The sequence below is a fragment of the Muntiacus reevesi genome, chromosome 1 (assembly GCF_963930625.1).
Source record: "Muntiacus reevesi chromosome 1, mMunRee1.1, whole genome shotgun sequence".
NCBI lineage: Eukaryota > Metazoa > Chordata > Mammalia > Artiodactyla > Cervidae > Muntiacus > Muntiacus reevesi.
In genome coordinates, this window is record NC_089249.1 from 212,181,323 (window position 1) to 212,204,592 (window position 23,270).

A 23,270-nucleotide genomic window follows, 5' to 3' on the forward strand; every position below is an offset into this window, starting at 1 on the left:
CAGTCAGCACATTCCTCTGTGGAGGAGGGAATGAGGCAAGAGCTGTGGGGAGCTCCTTAGGCCCTATGGAAGAGAGACAACAATCTGTGTGGTAGACCATGACTGGAGGACCTGGGCTGTCTTCAAGATACTTATGAATGAATAAATAAAGCTAAAATAAAACATAAAGCACCACTGAGAGGGAGTGAATCAGGTCCATTAAGTTGGCTAGCAGGGTACAGTCCCAAAATTAACCTGAACAACTAAAAACAAGGCCTCTCATTATTTACAAAGAAAGAAAGACTAACAGAGCAAAGTTAGCTGGAGCTCCTCCCACCCAAATAAACAAGCAATCTAACACACAAACCAAACAAAACAAAAACAAGAAAAAAATTCTAAAAGGCAATTATATAACACATCAAAAAAATTTCTTTTTGTGTGTAAATCAACTATAATGTAGATTTTAAAAATTAAAGTATATCACATCCCTTTTGTTGTTAAAAATTCTAACTCTGGCTAATTTTTCCTACAAACTAAGTCATTTCTGAGCCACTGGCTGTGAATGTCAAGTCTTTCACCATAGACAAAAGAACCTTGTCAGTGATTGATAACCAGATAATATTACTTTGTGCCAGGGCATGTGTGTTTATATTTTTTGTTTTGTATTGGTTGTTTTGAAATATAAAACAGGTTTCTCAAGAAGCAATCACTGGAGATCAAATCAATGCTTCCTAAAAATGACAGGAAAACCTGCCCTGCTCTCGATGGGCAGTGACTTATTTTGTCCACCTTTTACCAGCTTGAAGACAAATATTTTATACCCACATTCACAGGTGGAAAATAAGCAATACTTATTCCATTGAGACCAAGAGATAAAAAGCAATTTGTAAGTTTACCATATACTCAATCACCAGATTTCAGCTTTGGTATTATTTTGGAAAAGTCTGATATGCTTGTTAGCAAAGCACAACACAGATGCAACAACGCCCCAAACTGTCCTGATGAGTTTTTGCTCTCTATTTATTTATTTAATGGATTTTTATAACTGTGACCATTCCTGAAGCTTTGAGGCAAACACAGACATGCATTCACACACAACAAATTTCCAGCAAATAACTTCAATGGCATCAAAGAGAAAAATTAACAAGTTTTTTTTTAAGTATTCTTGTATTATCTTTCCATCTACATAGGCTCTATAGACGAAGTAGTATTTGATTCAACTGCAATCCCATGGTATAGCCTTAGGATACTATTAATGTTTTTTCATAAAAAAAGCGGTCATCTCTAAAAAGACATAAACATAAACTCAAGGATTCCCTCTTCTATGAAAACTTCCCTAACCACATTGCAACAACTAAGCATAGGATATCCTTTGGGGAGCATTTGTCTTAGTTTAACAATCCTTGATGTTTCATTTAAATTTCTGTAAGTCATTAAGATACTAATTCTTATCTTGGTTTCACTGGTAGAGAAATTGTAGGAAATAGTAAACAGTCATTTTTCTTATGTAGAGGATCCCCAAGACCACAACCTACTTCAATGATTTACTAGGAAGTCTTACAGGACTCAGCACACAGTTGTCTTCATGACTAACTCTTATTGAAGCAAATGGATACAAAACAAAATCAGCAAAAGGTAAAAGCACATGTGACAAAGTCAAAAGGAACCCAGATACAAGCTTCCAAGAGTCCCTTCCCAGTAGATCGTACAGGTCTTAATTCCCTCAGCATCAAACTGTAACAATACATGTGCAGAATCATCTACCAGACAAACTCTTGAGACACTCTGTGCCCAAGGTTTCACCAAAGACTGGTCACATGGACACACGCAACCTCTGCAAAATTCCAGACTCCCAGAAGTAAATCTGGTGTTCTGCATAAACCAAACTGCTTGCATAAACAAAATGGGCACAGAGAACCACTCTTTTATTAGGCAGGGAATGGTGGGAACAGAAATCCAAGCTTCCAAATACCAGCCAAGGGACAACTCTGCAAACAGTCCTTCCTAAGTAGCCTCAGGCCTGCTGTGCTAACTCTTTTCTGCACGTACCCTTAGAAATGGGATGGCCAAACTTTTGTGTCTAAAGCTGGAATCCTAAAGAAAACCTCAAGCTTTGATGGGGGAAGGATATAGATTCGTGGAAGAGTATTAAACTAGATTTTATTTAAGGAAGAAGGGATGACAGTATTGAATGAAAAAGGAACAACAGCCTTATCCCCATGTCTTTTCTGAGATGGAGAAAAACATCAGAATGGTCTTCTGGCAAGTGGGAGGGTCTAGTATTCATCTCTAACACAGAAGGGTGGAGTAGGGAGCATTTTTATACTACCATAGTAGTAGTGATATTTATGGATATTTTGCAATCTAAATATTGAGTTGTAACTTTGAAAACCAATCAAAAGCAACTTGAGCATGTTCTTGACAAAAGAAGAGCAGAAATACCTCATGCCATAGTAGACTTGAAAGGCAGAGACCCAAGTGATAGACTTGATATACTGAAGACTCATGTCCAGGTTTTGTGAGTTGTACTATTTTTCTAGGATTTTTATATGATTTCAAAGAAACGTAATCCTCCCCTTTATACCGTCAACCCTACCAAAACATTTTTTTAAAGGAAATTGATATCGGCCACCTAGCTAGAGTTAACTTTTTATATGTATTTAAGAAATACAATCATGTGATTCTCTGTGAATCTCTTTTGGTAGAACAAACTCATTCCAGTTAAACACACAATATAATATTTCATAAAATGCACAAAGTAATAAGTAAAAGATACAGAACATCTGTTTAGGGAGTAATGTCCTGGAAACAGATGCAAGCTGTCCTCAGCCCCAACAAAGGAAAACTGTTTGTTAACAAAGAATGTTACATGCTTACTCCCTGATTTTCAGACAAACCACCATGGTCATGAGAGGGGCCTGGGCAATTAGGTAAATGACACCCCACACACAAACACCCAGAAACTCTGGCAACATTTTATTCATGTCCAAAAGTAGCTTATTTAAAGAATAGCTGCCTAACTGGTTTAAACACCAAGGAACCTTGTGTTTCTCAGATAACAAATCCAGGATCCCTATGTGCGTATTTTCTGCAACCACTTGGCTATAACAAGGAAAATTCTTTGAGAAATGCTCCCATCATATTCATCAGGAAGGAAAATGGATTTATCCTTAGATGCACACCAAGCAGTCTCAATTTCATATTATTCTATTCTTTTCAAGAGTGGATTTCTTAAACTTAAAACTAAATGCTATCTAATGTTGATGACTTTGAAGGATTTTCATAGAAATAAATTCATAAATAAAAAATTAACTGAATCAATGATAGTCACATATTGGGGTAAATATGACTGACATATTTATCTCATTTTGAACTACTTCTGAATGTATACTATCTTAGACATTTGGGAAGTGAATAGCTAAAAATATTCTGACATAGCTCTAAATTGCCTGGCATTTTGTTGCTGCTATTCTTTTATATTTTCCAGTTTAAAGCAGGTGAATTCTGCAACAAACTGAATGCTTATGACTCCCCAAAATCCATATGTTGAAACTTAACCCCTCTGTGTTATTATACCAAAAAATATGGTATCTCCTAAGTCTCTCAATTCACAAAGTAAGAAATAGGAAAAAAAATGGAAAACAAAGCATAAGGAATGGAAATTACAGAAGGGTGTCATTACATGTCAAACCTTTCTAAACTTTCAGATAGGATGTCTACTAAATACATCACAGATGGGACTATGGAAGAATGGCTGAATCATGGTCACTTTCACATCACAGTGAAAGAAGGCTAAGCCCAGGGGTGAGTGAACAAAACCCTGGAATGACCACACTCCTACAATGCTCCTACAAGGAGAGGTGAAGCAACTGAGATTAAAAACCACAAATAGAGTTTGTCAGAAGCCTTGGCAAACTCTCCTGGCCTTATGAGTCACACAATCTTCTGGCATGTAGGTGCCTGTTGTTGTTTAGTCGCTAAATCATGTTCCACCTTTTTGCGACCCCATGGACTGTAGCCAGCCAGGCTCCTTTGTCCATGGGATTTCGCAGACAAGGATACTGCAGTGGGTTGCCATTTCCTTCTCCAGGGAATCTTCCAGACCCAGGAACTAAATCTGCCTCTCTTGCATTGCATGCAGATTCTTTACCACTGAGCCACCAGGGAAGCCCCAACATGTTCCTAATTGCTGGGTGACAAAAGAAACATGGAGAGAAACTCATCTAGACAGAAAAAGACTTTCACTGCAACTCTATCTGAGTACTTTGATCAATGTTTTATCTCTGTGCATCCCACAACCACACGTGAAACTTGGTTTCTGGATTTCTGATCTATAAAATTACTTGATAATGTGAAATTTCATCTTCATTTTCATTGAGACTTCCAGTACACAGAAATGGACATGGACTTCTTACCAAGTTCTCTTCATCTTCCAGTAGGAACAAATGTAGACTTCCTTCTGTGAGGATAAATTTTAAAAAAAAATCTTAAGTATATAAAGCAGTTCAACTCAGAGATGACTCTGCAGAATCAGAATTAATAATTTCCTGGTTAATAAATTTAAGAAACTGTTAATACTAATTTAGTACAATAACATCTTTAAAAACAATTTGAGTTTTCAACAAGTTTCAAAAGAGCATTACATCCATGAAACTAGGTCAGATAGTCACCACAAAGATATTTACATGTATCTGAAATCATATAAAACTGTATATGAATGGAAACATTTCATGGAAAATTTAAAACCATAAGAAAGAAAAACATGTACAGTTAGCTACCATAAGAACAGAAAATTAGTGAAGTAGGAAACAAGTTCAAAGTTTTCTTAAAAGTTTTAAAAAGATGAGAACAAAATAACGAAATAAAGTAAGAGTCATAGAGAATAAAGTCGCTAAAAGAAAAATCTCAAAAGTTCTCACCACACACAGAAAAAGCTGCAACTAAGTGTGGTGACGGATGTGTTAACTAACTTATGGTAACCATTTCATAATACATAGTTCTTCCTCTTTTCAGAAGATTTTACACTTTTTCAGGCTTTCATTATTGTTAATAACTCTGTAATAAATAATTTTGTACATAAATCTCTGTATGTATCTGATTGCTTTATTAAGGTAGATTTCTGCCTGAGTCAGAAAAAAAATTTTTAATTCAAAATTTAATTTAAAATTTTTTTCTGGAAAGACTTTTATATTTAATCTTCATAAATACTTTTTTGGGTGCCTATGTATCAGATGGTAAAGAATCTGCCTGCGATCTAGAAGACTCCAAGTTTGATTCCTGGGACTTCCTGATAGTTCAGTTGGTAAAGAATCCACCTGCATTTCAAGAGACCCCAGTTCAATTCCTGGGTTGGGAAGATCCGCTGGAGGAGGGATAGGCTACCCACTCCAGTATTCTCAGGCTTCCCTTGTGGCTCAGCTGGTAAAGAATCCACCTGCAATGCAGGAGACCTGGGTTTGATCTCTAGGTTGGGAAGATCCCCTGAAGAAGGGAAAGGCTACCCACTCCAGTATTCTGGCTGGAGAATTCCATGGACTGTATAGTCCATGGGATCACAAAGAATCGGACATGACTGAGTGACTTTCACTTTCACAGGTTCAATCCCTGGGTTGGGAAGATTCACTAGAGAAGGGAATGGCAACCCACTCCAGTATTCTTGCCTAGAGAATTCTATGCACAGAGAAGCCTGGAGGGCTACAGTCTATAGGGCCACAAACAGTTGGACACGACTGAGTGACTAACACACACACACGTGCATATATACACATATATACATATTTATAAATACAAGAATGTTTGGTTGGGTGGGCCTGCCAGCTGGACTCAATGTTTAAGTGGAGCCACTAGGCAGGTTACTTGGTCAGGCAGGTCTGCCGGCGATGTTCTGCAATTAGGTGGGGGCCATGAACTTGTCTCTGCAATCACCCCTGGATGGATGGGGTTGCCTACTCTAAATGTTCATTGGCGGGTGGCCCCACTAGCTGGACTCTGTGATTGGGCAGGACTATGAACTGGGCTCCACAGTGCCTCCTGATCTGGTAGGTTCCCAGGCTATGCTTCCTGACCAAACAGTGCTGCAGATGTAGGTGGACTCGCAGTCAGGGGGCTGTGGTTGGACAGGGCCTCAGGTTACACGCTGCAATCAGGTGAGGCTACAAGCTAAGCTCTGAAGTTGGACAGGTCACAGGCTGGGCTGAGAGATCCTATAGACCACTGGCTGTGATGCACTATTGGGCATGTGGACTGGCCTGGCTCGCTGGTCAGCAGGGCCTCCAGCTGGATCTCACTGTTGAGCATATACCACAGCCAGAATAGACCATTGACTGGAGGCCCAAATCTGGCAGAAATGCCAACTGAACAAATTTACCCAATGGGACCACTGACTTGGCTCTGCAGAAGGGTAGAGCCACTGGCCGGGGTTTCTGCTTAGGTATGACTCTATGCAGAAATGCGGGCAAGATCTGAGTGCTGGTTGCCGAAAGTTCTGCCCACTTCTCTACCTCTGTCTGATCTCCAGGGGAAAAACCCCAAAGGTTTCCCCAGTGATCCCCATGAGGCAAGACCAGAGACAGCTCTCTGGGAAGCATCCCTGAGGCTGGGGAAGCTGGATGTTCACCTTGGGCCCTGCCTCCCAACTGGAGAAACTGGTGACCTTGGGGCTGGGGAGGGCAGTACTGCACAGGCCTGGGGGAGCAACAGTGCAGTCAGACTGTAGCCTCCCCGATCCTTCCAACGTGGTCCTTTCAGTCTCCGTGGTCCAGGGGTGCAGCAGGGTCACTCTAGGTTCTGGGATTTTCACAATGGTGCCTTGTCTCTGGATAATTGCTAGTTGCTCTTCTTGTGAGAAGCACTGAAGTTAGAAACGATCTATATCATGATCTTGATGATGTCATCACAAGACCTTAGGTAGCCATTTAGAATAATGCCTTTGGATTATATTTATGACTTTTGAAAATGCACCATATAATACTAAATGGAAAAGATTTTTAAACTGAAAGAAGCAGATTTGGAAAATGCACTAAAATGTTAATAGCACTTACCTCTGGATATTGAATTTGAGGTGTTTTTAATTCTTATACTAGTCATTCAGTGTTTTCCAAATGTTTCATGAAATTTGAAAAGAAATTTTTTATAATCAAAATTATATATGTATATAATATATATACTATATATATAATTTGTATCAACATAAAATATCTTTTCAACACAGAGCAGCTTCTGATTTTGTCTATCATATTCAAAAGTTCTCTCATAGAACATCTTTAAAATAATATTAAACAGTCTTTTCCCCCATACCTATAGGTAAAACATACTGTATATTGGAAATATTTTATATTTTTTATATATACTCTGTAAGCTCTAAGAATAAAATATTGTTTGAGCTGCATGATTCATCTTAAAGGAAAAAGAAAAATATCTTACAAATTTAGCCACATAGAATGGTACATAATGGACATGGATTGTATCATGCTATGAATCTGGTGAGTTGAGTTTGGGACAAATTAAAGAATTTTCTTTCTGCACAAAGCAATTTTTCCCAAACCAAGCTTTTATTAATGTTCATACTGTTCTTATTTTCTATTCATTTAATGGTAAATTACCAGGTTATCTGAAAGCAGTACTAAACTAATTTCTGATTCTTCTTAAAGCAATTTTTTTTTTAATTACAGTTTGGAAAATAAATGGAAAAGAGTGCCCCTCTGCCACTCTGAAGGACTTTTTATGATATTGCTTCCCATCTTCTCATTCCCTCTATCAAAATAGCATACCCGTCTTTCCATTAACCATCATCACTTTTATTTCAGTGAATGCAGTGGGTACTGACTATAGTGAGATGTCAGTAAACAACAGAAACATCAGGCCTTTAACCGACCCTGATAGAAAAGTCACTTACTGTCAAAAATACGACACATTTCAAATTGGAAGGCAGCCCTCTCCAGCCCTACAATCCCTTACCCACTCAGGATTCGGCTTGAATTTAGAACCAACATCACAACTGGGATGTAACCGAGTCTGATATAAATAAACCAAACTCTCAAAAAGAAATTAAAGACATGAGAAGGCATGTGTACACCACAATAAAAAACTATTTCACAAAGTTACTGAGCAGAGAGAATTAAATTCTTTAAAAAGAGGCCAGTGGACATCCAGGTAGGGCTTCTGTATGTAGCCACCTGTGCCAGAACACTGTAGTATCAGGATGGAAGGTCAATGAAAGTGACTTTCCTAGGAAGATCCATTGATGTTGACCAATATATTAAGTAGAATATCCATTTGTCAGTCTGTAGCCAGAAACGTAGTTCCTTAGTGCACAGGTATTGATTAGCCCCCTTTCCAACAAGAATATCTACACTGGGGGAAAAAGGAACTACAATGAGAGTATTCATGGTGAACATACAGCCAGTGCAACAGGAACTAAGTGGATTGGATGACCACTGGCGCACAAGAATCAACAGTCGATGCTTCTATCTGGCCTATGAGAAACACCCACAAAGTCAACTAGTGAACCATCTCTCTGTGTGGGATATCATGCATCCATGAGAGCTCAGTCACTCAGTTGTGTCAGACTCTTTGTGATGCCATGGGCTGTAGCCCGCCAGCCTCCTCTGTCCATGGAATTCTCCAGGCAAGAATACTGGAGTGGGTTGCCATTTTCTTCTCCAAGGGATCTTCCTGACCCAAGGATTGAACGCATGTCTCCTCCATCTCCTGCATAGGCAGGCAGATGCTTTACCTGGGAAGCCCTCTGTGGGATCTCAACTAAAGGAAAATTTGAGTACTTTTTTCCCATTGGAGGCACCTATCCAGACTGTACAGTTTTGATTCTTTAAACTGAGTTATAATTTACAAAGAACTGTATTAATTTTAATTGTATAGTTTGATAAATTCTGATAATTTTATTAGCCCAAAGAAACTCTACTTTAATCAAGAAAACCATCCACTATAAATGAACTAGATAAACATCAAGGACCTACAGAATGGAACTATAGTCAATATCTTATAATATCCTATAATGGAAAAGGATCTGAAAAAGAATATGTGTGTGTATATATATGTGTGTGTGTGTGTGTGTATATGTGTGTGTGTACATATATACACATGTTAGTGTTTGTGATGGAAAAGTATGTTAGTGATGGAAAAGGAAATGGCAACCCACTCCAGTGTTTATGCCTGGAGAATCCCATGGACAGAGGAGCCTGGCAGGCTGCAGTTCATGGGGTCACAAAGAGTCAGACACGACTGAAGCGACTTAGCACATTGCTTGTGAATATTGGTTTTGCTGCCAATTTTTGGTTATTATGAATAAAGCTTCTAAGAATCTTATGGTACAAGTCTTTTTGTAGAGAAATTATTTTGTTTCTCTTGAGTAACTCTTAGGGAAGGAATTGCTGGATCAAAGCAGAGGAGTGTGTTTAACTTTATAAATAACCAAACAGTTTTCTAAAATAGTACATTTTCATACTCCTACCAGCAGTGTATGAGAGTTCCAGGATCCCTTATCTTTGTCAGTATTTGACATTATCACTCATTTTAATTTTAGTCATTCCAGTAGGTATGTTACTGTGGTTAGCATTTTCACTTCCATGCTGCCTACTGTCATCCCACAATGTAGAATTCATTTCTTGTGAGTACTGACCATTCCTCTATCATCTTTTAAGAAGTGTCCAAGTCCTTTGCCCATTTTTTATTGACTTTATTTCCTTTTCACTACTGACTTGTAGCAATTTTCAGATATATATATTATGTGGCTTTCTCCCACTCTATGTGACATGCCTTTTTATTTTACTACCAATTTTTATTTTAATAAGAATGAGAACAACATGTTAACTTTGATGAAGATCCAATTTACTACTTTTTTCTCTCATATTGTTTTTTGTGTTCTATGTATGTCCCTTTATTTTTTAGCAAACATATCACAAGACTATTCTCAGTTTATTTAAATGATTATTAATAGCTGCACAGTATTTCAGCAAAAATATTTTGTAGACATTTAAGTTGTTTCCATTTTACATCAATATAAATAATATAATTATGAATATTCTTTAACAGATCTCTCTGCAAACATCTCTGATTACATTTAGACAAAATACTATTATTGTAGATAATGGATATAAGGGTTCGTATTTTGATTTGTTGTTGTTCAGTCACTCATGTGTGTCTGACTCTGCAACCCCATGGACTGCAACATGCCAGACTTCCCTGTCCTTCACCATCTCCTGAAGTTTGCTGAAACTCATGTCCACTGAATCAATGATGCCATTCAACCATCTCATCCTCTGTCCCCTGTTTCTCCTCCTGCCCTCAATCTTTCCCGGCATTAGGGTCTTTTCCAGTAAGGTGGCTCTTTGCCAAAGTATTGGAGCTTCAGCACCAGTCTTTCCAATGAGTATTCAGAGTTAATTTCCTTTAGGATTGACTGGTTTGATCTCTTAGCTATCAAAGGTACTCTCAAGAGTTCTCTCCAACACCACAGTTCAAAAGCATCAATTCTTTGATGTTCGGCCTCTTTTATGGTCCAACTCTCACATCCATACGTGATTACTGGAAAAACCATAGCTTTGACTAGATGAACCTTTGCCAGCAAAGTAACGTCTCTGCTTTTTAACAGGCTGTCTAGGTTGATCATAGCTTTTCTTCCAAGGGGCAAGCATCTTTTAATTTCATGGCTGCAGCCACCATCTGCAGTGATCTTGGAGCCCAAGAAAATAAAGTCTGTCACTGTTTCCATTGTTTCCCCATTTATTTGCCATGAAGTGATGGGACTGAATGCCATGATCTTCGTGTTTTGAATGCTGAGTTTTAAGCCAGCTTTTTCACTCTCTTTCACTTTCATCAAGAGGCTCTTCAGTTCCTCTTCACTTTCTGCCATTAGGGTGGTATCATCTGCATATCTGAAGTTATTGATATTTTTCCCAGCAATCCTGACTCCAACTTGTGATTCTTCCAACCTGACATTTCACATGGTGTACTCTGCATGTGAGTTAAATAAGCAGGGTGACAATATTCAGCCTTGACGTACTCCTTTCCCAATTTGGAACCTGTCCATCGTTCCATGTCTGGTTCTGACTGTTTCTTCTTGACCTGCATACAGATTTCTCAGGAGGCAGGTCAGGTGGTGGTATTCCCATCTCTTGAAGAATTTTCCACAGATTGTTGTGATCCAAACAGTCAAAGGTTTTAGCATAGTCAATGAAGCAGAAGTAGATATTTTTCTGGAATTCTTTTCCTATGATCCAATGAATGTTGACAATTTGATCTCTGGTTCCTCTGCTTTTCTTTTTTTTTATTTTTTTTTTAATTTTTCAGTGGGTTTTGTCATACATTGATATGAATCAGCCATAGAGTTACACGTATTCCCCATCCCAATCCCCCCTCCCACCTCCCTCTCCACCCGATTCCTCTGGGTCTTCCCAGTGCACCAGGCCCGAGCACTTGACTCATGCATCCCTCCTGGGCTGGTGATCTGTTTCACCACAGATAATATACATGCTGTTCTTTCGAAACATCCCACCCTCACCTTCTCCCACAGAGTTCAAAAGTCTGTTCTGTACTTCTGTGTCTCTTTTTCTGTTTTGCATATAGGGTTATCGTTACCATCTTTCTAAATTCCATATATATGTGTTAGTATACTGTAATGTTCTTTATCTTTCTGGCTTACTTCACTCTGTATAATGGGCTCAGTTTCATCCATCTCATTAGAACTGATTCAAATGAATTCTTTTTAACGGCTGAGTAATATTCCACGGTGTATATGTACCTCTGCTTTTCTAAATCCAGCTTGTACATCTGGAAGTTCTCAATTCAAGTACTGTTGAAGCCTAGATTGAAGGATTTTGAGCATTACCTTGCTAGCATGTGAAATGAGTATAACTGTGCGGTAGTTTGAACATTCTTTGGCATTGTGTTTCTTTGGGACTGGAATGAAAACCTGACCTTTTCCAGTCCTATGGCCATTGCTGAGTTTTTCAAATTTGCTGGCATATTGAGTACAGTGCTTTAACTGCATCACATTTTAGGATTTGAAATAGCTCAGCTGGAATTCCATCACCTCCACTAGCTTTGTTTGTAGTAATGCTTCCTAAGACCCACTTGACTTCACACTCCAGGATGTCTGGCTCTAGTTGATTGACCATAGCATCATGGTTGTCCAGGTCATTAAGGCCTTTTTTGTATATTTCTTCTGTACATTCTTGCCACAACTCATATTTTGATACCTAATGCTAAATTGGTTTTACCAATTTGTACTCCTATCAGCAGTGTAGAAGAGCGCTTATTCTCAAGTTTCAAACATATGAAAATAAGTATTTGTATATATTTACTGGAATTTTACATTTCTTCTTTTAGGAATCAATTTTGCCTGTCTTTGGAACATTTGGTTTGGGGAGGAAGATTCTTTGACAATATTAACCTTTTGGTTTCCTACACGGCAAATTTTTTTATATTCATCATTGATACTTACTTGAAGAGTTTAAGTTTTTATGCATATAGGACTATCAGAATTTTTCTTTATGTTTTCTGCATTAGTTTGTCTTTTAAAAGGCATTTCCCAGAACTAACTCAGGTATACTTATGAATATGAGTGTCAGGAGTTCTTACTACCAATGGTCTGTGATGTTACCAAAGTAATGCAAAAACAGATACGTGCATACATACACACGTTGATTCAACAAGAAACAACTCGTATCCACTGAGACCATTTCAAGTCACTGCTGTCTAGCTCCAGTGAGACTCACCTGCCGTCCCTGACTTCCCTCATCAATGGAGACGCTACTGGGTTTTTGCAAGTGCTGTCTCCTGTCCTCTGTTTAGGTCACTTGGCTGCACCAGGGCCTCTGTGACTGCAGTAACTCTATTTCTCCTCCTGGAAAATATTCCCATACTCTGCGAATAGTTTACTCAAGTCCTCTACTCTTTAAGATTGCAGTTAACAGAAGTAAAGCTTCAACAACCCTCTCTGCTATGGACTGAATTGTATCACCCCTAGAGAATTCATGATTTGAGGCGATCACTCCCGATTTGATGATATTTGGAGACAGAGACTCTGGGAAGCTAATTAAAGCTAAATGAGGTCATAAAAGTGGGGTCTGAATCCAATAAGCTTGGTGTCCTTATAAGAAGGGGAAGAAATACCAGAGAGCTCTCCATATTCACAGAGAGGAAAGGCCATAGAAAACACAGCAAGAAGCCAGCCATCGACAAGCTGAGAAGAGACATCTCACCAAAGACCAACCCTGCCAGCACCTTATATTGGACCATTAGCCTCCAGAACTGTGAGAAAATCAATTCCTGCTGTTTAAGCCATCCAGTCTGTGGTGTATTGTTATGGTAGCTCTAGAAGATGGATATACTCTGCAATAGAACCTTCTCTCAAGGGTACACTTACTTATTCTCAGGTACTCTTGATGTAGGTAATGGACTCAGAATCACCAGATTTGTTTTGAATCAATCGTTTGAAATGCTTCATAGATGATCTGCAACCTTTCTTTAGAATATATGGTTCCTGAATATTCTCTGTTCTCAATTTCAGAACCTGAACTGCAATTATGAAGCTTATGAAAAAAAAAAAAAAAAAAAACAGTATGCAGTATCCTGCTACATTTCAATTAGCTTCTCAGACTAACCAAAATTCACCCCTGGTGCTGGCAGAGACCAGCCTTTTCAAAAGCCCTTGACCACCAACACTGGAACAAAGTGAGAGTCTGTCAGCAAGGAAAAAGAAGGGGAATGATGTTGGGTAGGCAGACAGGAGTGCCCAACACAAGGAAGGTGCCTGCAGGTGGCTTTAAAAGAAAATTTTCCTCTAGACAAACTGAGCTAAAACACAGAACTCCCAAGCCAATTATTCATCATATTTAATACTAGAATTATAACCTTAGTCGTGTTTAGAATCAGCCTTTTGTGCACAGATGTAGAAAGATGTCTGTATCCTATGCATCTCTACCTCTCTCTCTGACTTTTGTTTTTTCCCTTTAAAATCTCTTTACACTCCAGAGCTGAATAGGGGATAGGAAAAGTAAAGGAAAATTAAAAGAAAGAAGCTTCTGATAAGTCTGTAGTGCCTCTGAAATACCCATTCTGGTCTATTAGAGATCATAAAAAGCAAGAAGCCACTCTCTAAGTAGCACAAGCAACAATACAGAGCATGTTCTTATCAGAAATCAGGAGTAGAAAAGAGAACAAGAAGCCAGGAAGTCAAGGATAATGGGTACCCCCTTCTGCCCTTCTAAACATACTGTCCACCCTCTCTACCCTGACTTTTTCCCCAGCACACTGCCCTGTACAGACGGTACCACCTGGGCCCCTTGCCCTCTGGCTTCACACTGGTTTGCTATTGGTTGACTGGGAGGAGATGAAGGGTGGGAGAAGGAAAAGGTCAGGGCATTTACCCCCATTGTATCCTTCGCTGGTGATACTTGGCTGTGGCTATGTTCTGGCCACAACCTGGGAAGTTGTTCCCCAAGGTAGCAATTCCTATCACATGGACCCTCTCCCCTCACTGCAACTGTCCCCACTTTCCTGTAACTACTACCTTCTTTTGTTCTTTCAGGTCCAGGTGTAGCATGTTTCACCAAAGATGCTTCACCATTCTCTGTTCCCTTCAGCCTACTGACACCACTGCTCGCTGCCACTTTGTTAAACCTCTTTTTAACTTACCACTTTGAATTTGCCATCTGTTTGCTGCATGGACTCTCACTGATACCTCAGGTTACAAGTTCAGAAGAAGCACGTATCTGAGTCAAGGTAGATAAAAATCATGAAACACAAGACAAAAATAAATCAAGCAATAAATAAATCAGCAATCAGAGTGTCAAACTAAAAACCTGATTCTGATACAAGATCAGATTAAATAAGAAACCTCTTCTACACTTATTCTAAGACAAACTAAAGCCAAAGGTAGTAAATTGTGACAAAAAGACACATAGAAGGGATTGGACACAGGGTCAGATAAAGTACAGAAAAACTGATCTCCACTGATCTACAGACCACCTCTCACTTTTCTTTTTTCCAAGTCTTAGTTTCTATCCCCAGATTTTCTCCCATTGTATAATTTCATCCATTCTTCTTAATTCTCCTTCAATTTATCTTCCAGGCAGAATAATGCAAAATTTTGTTGCTGTTGTTTTTAACTTAAACTTTTTCTTCAGTTACTACAGCCCCAACTGCTTGGATACTCCCTAGCCACTCAAAATTAACTCATCCCACACTTATCATATCTTCACCCTTTCACAATAACTGGCCACTCCTCCTGAGCTACTTCTTTAATATGGGTAGCATCAGCCATCTGCCATTCCACCACACTCACTAGTTCAGGCATCCTTTTACTACCTTCCCTGGCAAACCCTATGTCTAAGCCTGTTGTCAAACAAAGAATCCAGATGGTGAATCACTGTATCTTCCTTGGGTTTCAGTCTTCCTCTCCAGCCTCATCTCTCATGTCTTATTTTCATGATCATCATCCCATTCTTGGAATACAATGCAAGCCTTGCCTCTACATTATTTAATAAAAAACATTTGCCAAATATTCCTATTGACACATGTCAAGTGACACTTCCCTCAAAAACTTTTCCCTCTTTTCTTTCTCCAGCCAAATGTCCTCCTCTTCTTCTGACTATGTGACATACCCCTCTTATAGGCTTGTTCTCTGGTATTTATTATAGTCATGTATTATATATTATCATGACTACTATTATATATGATACTGTTTTGTATAATAACTATTGATATCATCGTAATGCATTATGTATTCAGTTCAGTTCAGTTCATTCACTCAGTCATGTCCTACTCTTTGCAACCCCAGAAACTGCCGCATGCCAGGCCTCCCTGTCCATCACCAACTCCCAGAGTCCATCCAAACCCATCTCCATCAAGTCGATGATGCCATCCAACCATCTCATCCTCTGCAGTACCTGTCTCTTCCTGCCCTCAATCTTTCCCAGCAACAAGGTCTTTTCCAATGAGTAAGTTCTTCGCATCAGGTGGACAAAGTATTGGAGTTTCAGCTTCAGCATCAGTCCTTTCAATGAACACCAGGACTGATTCGCTTTAGGATGGACTGGTTGGATCTCCTTGCAGTCCAAGGGACTTTCAAGAGTCTTCTCCAACACCACAGTTCAAAAGCATCAATTCTTCAGCACTCAATTTTCTTTAGAGTTCAACTCTCACATCCATACATGACTACTGGAAAAACCATAGCCTTGACTAGACGGACCTTTGTTGGCAAAGTGATGTCTCTGCTTTTTAATATGCTGTCTAGGTTGGTCATAACTTTCCTTCCAAGGAGTAAGCATCTTTTAGTTTCATGGCTGCAATTACCATCTGCAGTGATTTTGGAGCCCAGAAAAATAAAGTCAGTCACTGTTTCCACTGTTTCACCATCTATCTGCCATGAAAGTGATGGGACCAGATGCCATGATCTTAGTTTTCTGAATGTTGAGCTTTAAGCCAACTTTTTCACTCTCCTCTTTCACTTTCATCAAGATGCTCTTTAGTTCTTCTTCACTTTCTGCCATAAGGGTGGTGTCATTTGCATATCTGAGGTTATTGATATTGCTCCCGGCAATATTGATTCCAGCTTGTGCTTCTTCCAGCCCAGCATGTCTCATGATGTACTCTGCATGCAAGTTAAATAAGCAGGGTGACAATATACAGCCTTGACGTACTCCTTTTCCTATTTGGAACCAGTCTGTTGTTCCATGTCCAGTTCTAACTGTTGCTTCCTGACCTGCATACAGGTTTCTCAAGAGGCAGGTCAGGTGGTCTGGTATTCCCATCTCTTTCAGAATTTTCCACAGTTTATTGTGATCCACACAGTCAAAGGCTTTGGCATAGTCAATAAAGCAGAAATAGATGTTTTTCTGGAACTCTCTTGCTTTTTCAATAATCCAGCAGATGTTGGCAATTTGATCTCTGGTTCCCCTGCCTTTTCTAAAAGCAGCTTGTACATCTGGAAGTTCACAGTTCATGTATTGCTGAAGACTGGCTTGGATGATTCTATAATACAGAGATATTTTGTACGCTAAATTTCAATTGCTTGAAAGCAGGAAAGATCCTATTTGCTTTACCCTCCACAGCACCTGTTTTCAAAAACTAATGTCAATGGTACTGAGTTGTACTAAGTTTTCTGATATGCGTATCAAATTTCCAGAGAAAATTATTTCTAAAATTAAACAAAGACTATCAAAAATTGAAAAACCATGCAGTATATAGCTTCTACATCTTGCCACTAAATTTCATTTCTTGAAATGTTAGAAAATAAAGAAAACTGGGTTAACCTCCCAAACAATATTTAACTTTGAAATCTTAACAAAGCCAATACCTATAGGAGTGACAAGTTTGTGTCTGTAATTCACCTTAAGGGATTTGGTAACAATACATCTTTCTCTCCCAGACATTTATTCTGGACAAGCATGCAGTATTTTGTTAGCAAAATGAAAACACTTGTGCCTGCACTGAAGTTTTACTGATTAGCACATATATGAAGCAGAGACTGAAAAACAAACGTTGTTTTGCAAGGAGGTTTTCTGTTTTCACAAAAACACCCATTCTTGCTGAGAATTTATAATTTGGACCTAAAAGTTTCCCCCAGAAAACCTTGATAAAATCCTTTATAATTTTATCAATCTTACTCCATGTTTTTCTAATTATTTGGGACAACTGCATGAAAATGTTTTTTGATTTAGCTATTCATTTTCTTAATAACCATGACTATTAGCATGATATTTCTTGAATAGTGTTCATCAGATTCCCCTATAATGACATTAATGCCTGTTTTGTAATTTTCCTGAGGCCCTCACTCCCCAAGGACCATTCTCCATCTTGGTATTGTTTGCAACCATATGCAGTGGACATCTTGCTTTTTTGCTTTCTTTGCCTATCTTATTCCTAGCCCTTTTTTCTGTTATCAGGTCCCAATTTTCTTTTGGGAAAACTCCCTTCCCCATACCCTCAGTCCTTGTGGTCTGGGCTGGTGGAGTTGACTCCACCTTAAGTCCTAAAAATGGGCACACTCCAGGCTGTGATGTCACATTATTTTCTCTTCTGACTATGGTGTCTGGTTCACAAAGGAATAATGAATCAAGCTGAATTCACAAGAATCAGGCCAGAGACTGGTGGGAATCCTTAGAAAAGGTGCTGTCTTTCCATTTGGGTTGCTAATAGCTTAGACAGTTCTGGGGAGGAGCCCACCTTAAGAGGAAACCAATACAGGAAAGCAGAACAGAAGGTGGAAAATGAGAGATTTCTAATGCAACTACTTGTGCGCCAGGACTCCACGTCTCTGGATTATTAATCAGGTAAGCCAGTTTTGTTTTTAATTCAATTTGTAAATTAATAAATTCTCTTTTTTATAATTAACTTAACTTGAAATTATTTTCTGTCCCTTGTAAATGAAAAGATTCATAGCTGGTATGCCATGGAGCAGCAGTCTCCAACCTTTTTGGCACAAAGAACTGATTTCGTGGAAAACCGTTTTTTCACGGACCATGACGGGGGGATGGTTTCAGGATGATTCAAGCGCACTACATTTATTGTGCAATTTACTTTTACTATTATTCCATCAGCTCCACCTCAGATCATCAGGCAGTAGACCCTGGAGACTGGGGACCTCTGCCATGGAGCACAACATACTCTTTGACCACCTTCCTCTCTGACCAAAGATCAGGGTCAGCCTGGCCACCTACCTCCTCTATTCTGTGGTTGTCAAAAGCATACCTCTTTCCAGGGCCTGAAATAAACCATCATCTACAAACTCAAGAAACACCTTTGGGCTTTATTCTAACTATCCTCAACTTCTCTCTATCACCGTGCACTGTGCAAAGTCATTTCTCTAATGTTGATTTACTAATTCATCCCAGAATGTATTTCAGTTCCTTCCACTTCTTTCATATTTCCCAAAATATGCTTTAAGTTTTTAAAAATAAATTTAAAATTTTTTTTAATATATTTTAAATAAGGATACCAATAAAATATGTAGAAATAATTCACAACATATAAATTAATAAGATCACTGACGGGGGCTTTGCGACACATATTCCACAAACAGTGATTTTAAAATAGGCAGAGCAAGTAGCTAGAATAGGTTGAGGAGAAATTAGGAGGCCCCCTCTTCACCCCCAACTGTACCACCTCGTTGCCTATAAAAGTTCCTATGAAACCACTATTAATTATTTTACCACTTGATACACACACACACAGACACACACACTGGAATATCACTCAGCCATAAAAAATGAAATAATGCCATTTGCAGCAACATGGATGGTTGTACAGATTATTGTACTAAGTGAAGCAAGTCAGAAAGATAAAGACAAATATATGATCACTTACTGTAGACTCTAAAAAACTGATACAAATGAACCTTATTTACAAAACACAGACAGATATGTTCTATGTCTGTGTAGACATAAAAAACAAATTTATGGGTACTAAAGGAAAAAGAGATGGTAAGGAGGGATAAATTAGGAGTTTGAGATTAACATAAATACACTACTATATATAAAATAGATAAATAGCAAGTTTCTACTGTTTGGCATAGGGAACTATATTCAATATCTTGTAATAAACCATAATGAAAAAGAATGTAAAAAATAATATTTATAGAAGTACAACTGAATCAATTTGCTGTACACCAGAAACTAATACAACAATGTAAATCAATTAGACTTCAATTTTTAAAAATTAATAATTTTACCATTTGAGGTTTTAAAATAGTGAGCTGGACAGTAAACTCATTACACATGTTTTGCACACTAAAAGTCCAAATTTATAGCCTGACATCTATAAGTATACCCATGACTAAAAAACAAAATGTGAAAGAGTAAGAAAATCCTAGAAAATTCACTCCTCACTGTCACCAAAAGACTTCGCCACTCAGTTTCACGTTATGTAGGGATAAAATTTTCATTATGTCAGACTAATATAACTTCAGAAAATCCTGATTTTTCTATCAAAGATTACTTTTAAAATGGAATAGGACTTCTGAAATAAACTATTCTGCTGTGTTCAAAAAATATTGATATGTGTAAAATTTCCAAGCTTCATTTTCTTCATCAGGCCTGTTGACAGGGGACATTATATTATTTCTGACTTTTATCTCACTATTCAGAAAGGATGATTGTAGCAGCTTTAATAATAGATTGGTCTGATTAATAAAACCTCTGCTCTACTCTAATTTACATGAGCTCCATTATGAAAAGTAATTGGCCACACTGAATTTACTGTGGGAGTCAGCTATTGCTGAATACAAAAGCGGAGAGAGATTATAAGAGGAAGACTTGATTCAAGGTCATATATGTTGTAAAGAAAGCCAAGTGATCCTTAGAGAAGGGGGAAAAAAAGTTAAGTCTATTTAAAAAGCACTCAACCGGAAATTAAGCTTTAAATTTTGAATAAATAAATGTCTTACTAGACAGAAAAATCTAGTACCTCAAGCCCAATGGGCACCAGAAAATGGTTTTGTAACCTTGTCACTGTTGAACATCAATGTCATAATAATTGAAACCTAGTTACTGGCCGGTTTTATCATCCCTCTTCTTATAATACCTTATTTCAATCATCCATCTAATGTAACTATCAGATTTAGGGAGTGATGACAAGGGCCCCCATCACATAGGTAATACACAATTAAATTTAAAAGCTTCTAATTTTGTGTGCAATACTGATCAGACTTTTTAAGTGAATAAGATCACTGGATCTCTCAATTCCAGTACAATAATTCTGTCAGTTCAAAATGTACCTGGGGAAGGGGGTTGGGCTATACATTTTGAATGAGCAAATCATGTAATAAGACAATACTAGTACTTCTTATTCCCCCATTAAATTACTAAAAAGTAATAGTGAACAACCTTTAGAATTCCCTCTAGTTGAGAATGTACAAATTAAAACAGTGAATGCGTTCCTTTGCTTGTATTTAGTAGTAAGGCTCAATTGTGTATGTTTTGCCCTAATCTTAGAGACAGGAAATTATATATATATATATAAAACCTGAAGTATGCAAAATTTACTAATAGTGTGTGTGTTTGTGTGTATAATATATATGTAATACATTAAATATCCAAAATTTATATATATATATAAGGACAGATTCTGAACCTATTAAGGCAGCCAAGGAATTCAGAGGTTTCCACAGGTACATATGTGTATATTTTACAGATTATTCAAACCAGACCAAAAATAACACTTTGTAGAAGGCTCTCTTCTCCAACAATCCAAATTCTATCCAGTCCTGAAACCTTGTTCAAGATCTGCCTTCTCTGTGGTTCTCTCATTTTTTAAAATCCAGCCCATCCTCCATCCTCTCTGAAACATGACTTTTACTTCACTACCACATTGCGTACTTATTACTTACTAAAGTGCAGAACCTTATTCCTGAAGCCATCACTGTTGTTAACTTGAAAGAGGTTAAAGTTAGCTGTGAAACAGATGCAGACACACCAAAAAGTGTAAACGACTGGCCACAGTAGTCACGGATCTGGAGGTGAGTGAAGACAGAAATGTGGAGAAGGACGGCAGGCTTGGTAGGAAGTAGGAAGGGTTTACAGAGGAGGTAGAGATGAAGATTGTCCTTGAAGAAGGGTGTCTCTCATACAGCCAGAATGGAAGAGAAAGGCCTGGCAGCCTGAATAACATGAAGAGGCACAGATGAACCACGAAAGGATTGGTGGGAAACCGTAAGAGAAGCTCACATTTTCTCTTCATCTGCAGATGAATCGATCACTAAAAGAGATACACCTGTGCTGAAGGACGCTCTCACTAACCAAACAGTGAAAGAAATGCAACAGCATGGTCTTCTAAATAATTTAGTTTAGGCACCATTAGCAAGACAGGAACAAGATGCCAAACTAGTACCCACACTGGTTAATTTTTACTGGTTGTCTAAATTAAGACCACTATCTAAATTGGACTCAGTCACTGAAAGTGAGTCCAATTATCTCTCACATTGGAAATAGGAGCCTTTCACTTATGAACCATAATGTAAACAGTAGGGGGAAAAGGGACTTTCCTTAAAAGTCACAACTGAATTCAAAATCCCCAGCAAGGGAGTTGAACTAAAGCAGTAAAAAAAAATAAATGGAACTTTACTCCCAAGTGCTTACTCCCTACTGCCCTTTAACCTCTCTGGAAAACATGCACAGATTCACAGAGATTTATGCTTTGCTAAGAGAAACCCATGTTTCCCTCCCAACAGTCCAGTGAGTCTCAATCTTGGTTGCATATTAAAGGCACCTGGAGAGCCATTAAAACTCACTGAAGACAGCGTCCACCTGGTCCGCTAACTCAGACCCTTCATGGGTAGAGCCCAGGCAGGTGATCTTCCCGTGCAGCAGAGCCAAGAACCACTGACATCTCCCTCCTTACAACCGCACATTGCATTCCCAGTTTAGGAATGACTGGACCATCAGCTTGTTTACCATCATTTTGTGAAAGCAGGTGGACACAGCATAGCATATACAAACTTTCGAATTTAGATAAGTTTTTGTCTTAACTATCAATGTTGGACATAATTGACTAAGCAATTATTGAAAGAAGCAGAAAAAAATCAATCAATGTATAAACAGGTTTTAAGGAAAGTGAAGGAAAACAAGAGTGATAAGAAAAGTAAGAGTAATGAATCATTTTAAAAAATAAAATGTCCTGAAATGGACAAAAGTGGCCAATATTAACTCAGTCAATATGTAGGATGACATATGTATTCACTTCTATGACAACAATAAAACCTACCAGTTTTTAATTCTTACTAGCAATCACTCAGAGCATTTTATATATGGGTTTCATATATTAAACTCAATCTTACAACAGTTCTGTGACAGAGAATACTCCATTTTATAGGTGAATAAATAAAGCCCATAAAAATTAAGTGTTTTACCTGATGTAACATAGCTAGTATCTGAATCAGTTTTCACACAGATTGACTGATACCTCAAGTGACACAAAAGCAATTTGATTCAGTTATCATATTCCACTGTCATCCAAAGGTTCCGCTTGCAGCCTTGTGGTTGGGAGGGGAGGTGGGACATTGAGGGTCAGGGGATAGCTGTGGATTTGAATTGTTATAAATGATTTTCAAATCTGTTTAGTCCTAATTTAGGGCAGAAATCACCTCCGTTGTTGATCAGGGCTCATTTCTGACTTAGTCAGTGGACCGTTTGTCATTCCCATTCAAATGTCATTCTGATTTACTGGGTGGCTGTTTCAAACTTTTCTTCCTGTAAGCAGCTTTCACTCAGAGACCCAGTTTGCCAAGAACTTTCAGCATTTCTGGAGCAAGAAAGACTGTAACTTGTTTTGGGAGA